At 46.8% G+C, this 5,540-nt stretch overlaps 1 pseudogene; it reads right to left on the bottom strand.

The window, feature by feature from the left end:
• Positions 1-4,225: 4,225 nt before the first annotated feature.
• On the bottom strand, positions 4,226-4,945 carry LOC123056699 (indole-2-monooxygenase-like; annotated as a pseudogene).
• Between the last annotated feature and the right edge of the window lie 595 nt (positions 4,946-5,540).

Here is a 5,540-nt window from a genome sequence, read left to right as displayed (position 1 = left end):
CTGGACTGGAGCTCTCCCGGAGAAATGACGAGCTCAGTTGCTTATAAGCAGCCAGGCAAAGTAAAAAAGGACAAAAGCATGTACAGTATATGAATATGTTTGGAGCAATGAACTTGCAGCGAGATATTGGTGATGGTGAGACGGGTGACTGTACTGTGTCCAAGTCACGTCTAGTCTTCCAGATGGATGAACTCTAGCTTCGTACTCAACCAGCATACGTTTGCTCATAGTCGAATCTGCAAAGTTTCAGATTTTTCTGATTTGTTTTGCTAAGTTTTCGTGGGTGTAGCGGGGTGCAATGTCCGTGGGTGTAGAACAACTACACTCTATTTAAAACCATGTCTTGATTCAATATTCAGAATAACTTTTCAATGGTATAGTTTTTAAATCACAAAATATATATTATTGACCAAATGATACTCCCTTCGTCCCTAAATATAACGCGTCCTCGGTTTTTGTGCTTCGACTTTGACCATATATTTAATCAACGAGACCGACTGCGGCGGAGCAAAAATTATTTATGGTCAAAGTTGAATCTCGAAAAACGCGAGTGTACTATATTTTGAAACGAAGGGAGTAGTTAAAATTTGATTTGAGAATGCATGCACATCTTATTCATTGAAATGTACTTCCTCAGTCCCATTATATAGGATATTTTCTGACACTAGCGTAAAAAAACGTCCTACATTATGCATGGGACGGAGGGAGTAGTTAGTACCAATATCTTTGGTGCAATGAACTTGCAGCCATATATTGGTGCTGGTGAGTAAGACTCCGAGGCAAGTCTAGTATTCCAGATGGATAAGCTCCTTCGTACTCAATCAGCATACGTTAGTTAACGTACGCTGCCACTCACTCGTCTAGCCCAGGTCGTCCTTTGCGCCGGTCGTGGAATTCAGTCACGCGGGAAAAGCAGGACAGCTTCGGTGAGCACTGAGCACCACAAGCTCAGTTGCTTAGATACATATCTATGGTGCATTGAACTTGGAGCAATATCCAGATGGATGTAGTGTCCACGTTTTATAGTCTTCCAGATGGACATGGACTAACACGTCGTATAATCGTTCTCAATCAGTAAAAGCTGTCAGTCGTTCGTACGTCCAGCCAGCGCCTACTCCGTAGGCATTTACAGGCCATAGCAAACCTTCTCCGGCCCGGAGGTTGTGGAATTCAATCAATCACGCGGGAGAAGTAGAAGCCCAAGCGCACCAGTAAAGATGGCAATGGGTCGGGTTTGAATTGGGTTGAACAATATAAAATTCGTATCTATATTCATGAAGACAGTCTTTGCCCACTCATAAAAAAATCCACGGGTAAAAATTATGTCCATGTCCAAACCTGATGGATATCCATACCCACTGGATATCCATTGGGTCCTCTCAAAACTGCCATCCTTACGCACCACGGCACTCAAGTTTTGACCATCCACGGCACTGGATATTTACCCACCGTAGAAAAGGACCCTGCATGTGAGAAAGACAAGTGGAACACGGTGTGTTTTGATTTTTTTTTAGAAAAGGAGGATGACCCCCGGCCTCTGCATCTAGACGATGCATATGGCCACTTTATTAATTATTCTTATAAGACCTTATAAAGTCATACAATAATAAGACTAAAGCCGTCGTCTAAGCAACAAATGTCGCTATACCTATCCAGTTGATGAAGGGGCGCAGATAGCCTGGGCCTAATACCAAACAGACATCGCAGCCAAGCCTAACATCTAAGACCTGAGACCCCAACCTAGCCACTTGCCGAGTCTAGGGCACACATTGATCCGGCGTGCTCTCAAAGGCCGCCGCCGCCAGCTGCCACCGCTCCATCTTCAGAACTATAGTGATGTATCAACCTTGCTCGGTCTAGCTATCGTCGACGCCACCATGGCGCCCAACGGCACCTCCTCCCTGCGCGCAAACAGCTGAGCACGTCGCGGTCGCCACTGATACACCTCAGCGCCATGCTGCCAAGTACCACCAGCCGACACAGCTTGAAGTCCTTGGAAGATCCGTCGTCCGTAGCACCTGCCGACCATGCATGACTTGACATCTCCACCGAAGCTCCGTGCAAGACGAAGCCGCTCCACCTCCTTCCTCTGACTTTCAGCGCTGCTCCACAAATGATGCTCCCAAGAGAGAAACGACACCGCAGTGCCGCCATCGTCCGATCTGGAACACCAGATCCTAGGGTTTCCCCCGGAGCAGCACGAGTGGGTCGACAGTAGTTACTCGACGATGCCTTCATCAAGGTAACGGCGTAGAACACCGCCATCGCCTGCCATCGGCTCGGTTTTCACCGGCAACCATGTCTCCCCAACTCGCAGCCGGGACTAGATGATGGATCTCGAGATCCGATCACCAATCTTCTGGCCGGCCACCGCCGACGAAGAAGATGACCACCACCACTGGCTACACCGGCTAGAACAGATCTGCCATGGGTGCCGCCAAGTAGTCCACCAGGCCCTCGACGTCACCGCCGATCTAAAGCCAGATGACATGCCGCCGAAGACCGCATCGCGCCGCCGCCCGATCCAGGCCAGCCGCCGCAGCCGCCGCCCGTGGCCCGAGGCAGGGCCGACCGCCGCCGCCGTCGAAGCCAACGCCGTCGCATCTAGATCGGCCGCACCTCCACGCATGTTGGGGCCCCGCCACCCCTGAGACGCGAGAGGGAGGAAGAGCCCCCGCCACCGCCGTTGGCCTCCGGGCGCAAGCCGCCGGCGTCCTCCGGCGGCGGGAGGAGGGGAGGAAGATGGGCTAGGCCCGGCGGCGGCTAGGGTTGGGGAGCCCCCGAGTCACCCTAGCGGGGGGCGACGTGGGGGAACGAGTGGGAGGTCACGGTGTGTTTTGATAGGCTCGATTTTTGTCGAAGAGTGATTTTTCTACCGCACATGGATATACAGAGATACACCGTCCACACATATATTCATCGTCGGTTTATATTTTTTTGACACTTCAAACCTTCTTTATTCATTTATCAGAATGGTTGCATCCTTAATCCTTTATAAGCATAGGAGTTACAGCCACCGGGCCGAATCTAGCCATGTATTAAGAGGAGATATTCTATCATCCAAGGTAGCTAACTCATGAGTTGCGCAAAAAAAAGGTAGCTAACTCATGCGCTACATCATTTTTCTACCGTAAATGGATACAGGGATACACCATCCACCCATAATGGGACAGATAAGACAGAATAAACAGGAGTCTAGAGAGGCGACTTCTGATGGCGATCCTAACGAGCGTACCTCCTTCTGCTCGTACGGCCGTCGGGGCTCATTGCAGCCTTCCTTCTCCCCACCCATCCACTATATCTTAGCGCGAGGATACCCTCGCCTATTGTCAACGGTGTTCAAGGTCTTGCGTGCAGACACAGAGAGGCAGCGGTGGTGGTTGTTGGATAAATTAGCAATTTTCTGATGATTTAATTCATATGACCGATTATACCCACCAGTTGGCCAAGTCAAAGCCGTGACGGCGGCAACTGCATCCTCGGCAACGTTCTTCTAGGTTTCGGAGTCTCTAGGCATTGTGATATTGAGGAAGTAGAGGACGTACTTGAAGTTGAGGATAAAGATGATCAAATTTAGATCTAAACTTGTTTCATAGGGTCCTGCGGATCAAATTTAGATCTGTAAATTTGTGCCATCGTAGATGCCTGTTCTACTTATTTGTATAATTGTATATCATTAGTCTTTGTTTCCCGAGCTGTGAATCAACTTTAAATCTGAAAATATGTGTCATGGTAGATGCGTGTACGATACATGTGCTGGTATGTTTTCCAGAGCTGTTTGCAAGTTTAGAGATTCGTTGTCCTTGGTATCTGTATGATTTAGAGTTCTACTAAGCATGTGATTTTTACGGTCTACTAAGCATGTGAGTTTTCATTTTGTATTGTCCCAGTGGATGTTATGCTGTATAAGATAACAACAAGAAATGTGAATCACAAAAGTAATAGACGACTAGCATGTTGCACGTGCATTTGTGCTGGCAACCATGCTAGTTTACTTTAAAAGTACTTCGACATTATGTTTTTTCTCTTTTATTTCATATTTATGTAACGATAAAAGTAGTGGTCAAACATGTGCATTGACGATTGTCAACGTTCTAAACAACAATATTTGTATCTATACAAGCAAGAATTGGCCATTATTTATTGGCACCATTTTCCCTTGTAACACCTTCTTCCCAAGAAAACCGTTATACTGATAACACAAAGTATTTAGCTTAGCTCGATTTTACATGCGTGACTTTGGAATCAACAATAGTTTCTCCTTCCTACGAATGCTTATCCCAAACACCTCTGTCATATCGATATCTTTTCTCTCAACCCCAATCGAAAGTTCCCAGTCAAAATGGTTCACGATGTTTGCCAACATAAGCTCAACAAAGGCGATTCCGAGGTTTATAGCAGGGCATATCCTTCGTCCTGCCCCGAATGGCAAGAAATGAAAATCATTCCCCTTAAAGTTGGCATTCCTAGCATTGCCTTCATCTGTAAATCTTTCAGGCATGAACTCTTCAGCATCCTCCCATGAGCTTGAATCCCTCCCAATGGCCCATGCATTGATGACGACACGCGTCCCTGCGAGAACCATGTATCCGTCGATGGTACAGTCAGCCATGGCAAGGTGCGGAGATAGGAGAGGTGCAATAGGATACAACCTGAGAGACTCTTTATTACTGCTCTCAGGTACACCATGTTGTTCAATTCAGTTTCGCTGACAATTTCTTGTCCCCGGGGGTACGATACTCCTCACTTCACCTTGTAGCTTTCCCATGAAGTGTGGCCTCCTTATGAGCTCAGCCAAGGTTAATTCGAGGACATTAGTTGACGTGTCTGTTGCACCGAAAAATACATCCTGTAGATAACAATTAGTTATGGGACACCAAAAGAAATTTTTTCTTGAAAAAGGGGGACTCCCGGGCCTCTGCATCAGAATGATGCATACAGCCATCTTATTAAACAAAAAATAGGTTCAAAGAAGGTCTTAAATTTTCCAAACGAAAAAAAGAGCTCACACAGAGCTAAAAGGGCTAAAGGACAAACTAGCCATAAAAAGGACACCACAACCGGCTAGCATAAGAGAGATAGGTAAACTAATTGCCTATCCTATTACATGACCGCCATCCAAACCGGTTGAAGATATCCCGTGCTACCATCTTCCAGCGGATAGATTCAGTAACCAAACGCTCCCTGGCCTCCGTCGGAGTGAGTAGCGACCACAAACGGATCAGCGTCGTGGCTCGGAAAATAACCTGCAAAAAATGAATATTTGTTGTCCTATTAAAAACCAAATCATTTCTGCAATTCCAGACTGCCCACAATAAAGCACAGACTCCTACGCGAATATGTCTCGCTGTTTCGGGCTCTATCCCGTTAAGCCACGTTTCAAATAACGTGTTGACAGAACTCAGTGGAGTAATATTAAAAGCAATATGGACTTTCCGCCATAGAACTTTGGATAATGGGCAATCAAGAAAAAGGTGTTTGATCGTTTCATCCCGATCACAGAAACTACACCTAGTAGGTCCTGTCCAATTACGCTTTGT

Source organism: Triticum aestivum, chromosome 3A, assembly GCF_018294505.1.
Source record: "Triticum aestivum cultivar Chinese Spring chromosome 3A, IWGSC CS RefSeq v2.1, whole genome shotgun sequence".
Classification (NCBI taxonomy): Eukaryota; Viridiplantae; Streptophyta; class Magnoliopsida; order Poales; family Poaceae; genus Triticum; species Triticum aestivum.
This window is presented reverse-complemented; position numbering and strand designations above follow the sequence as displayed.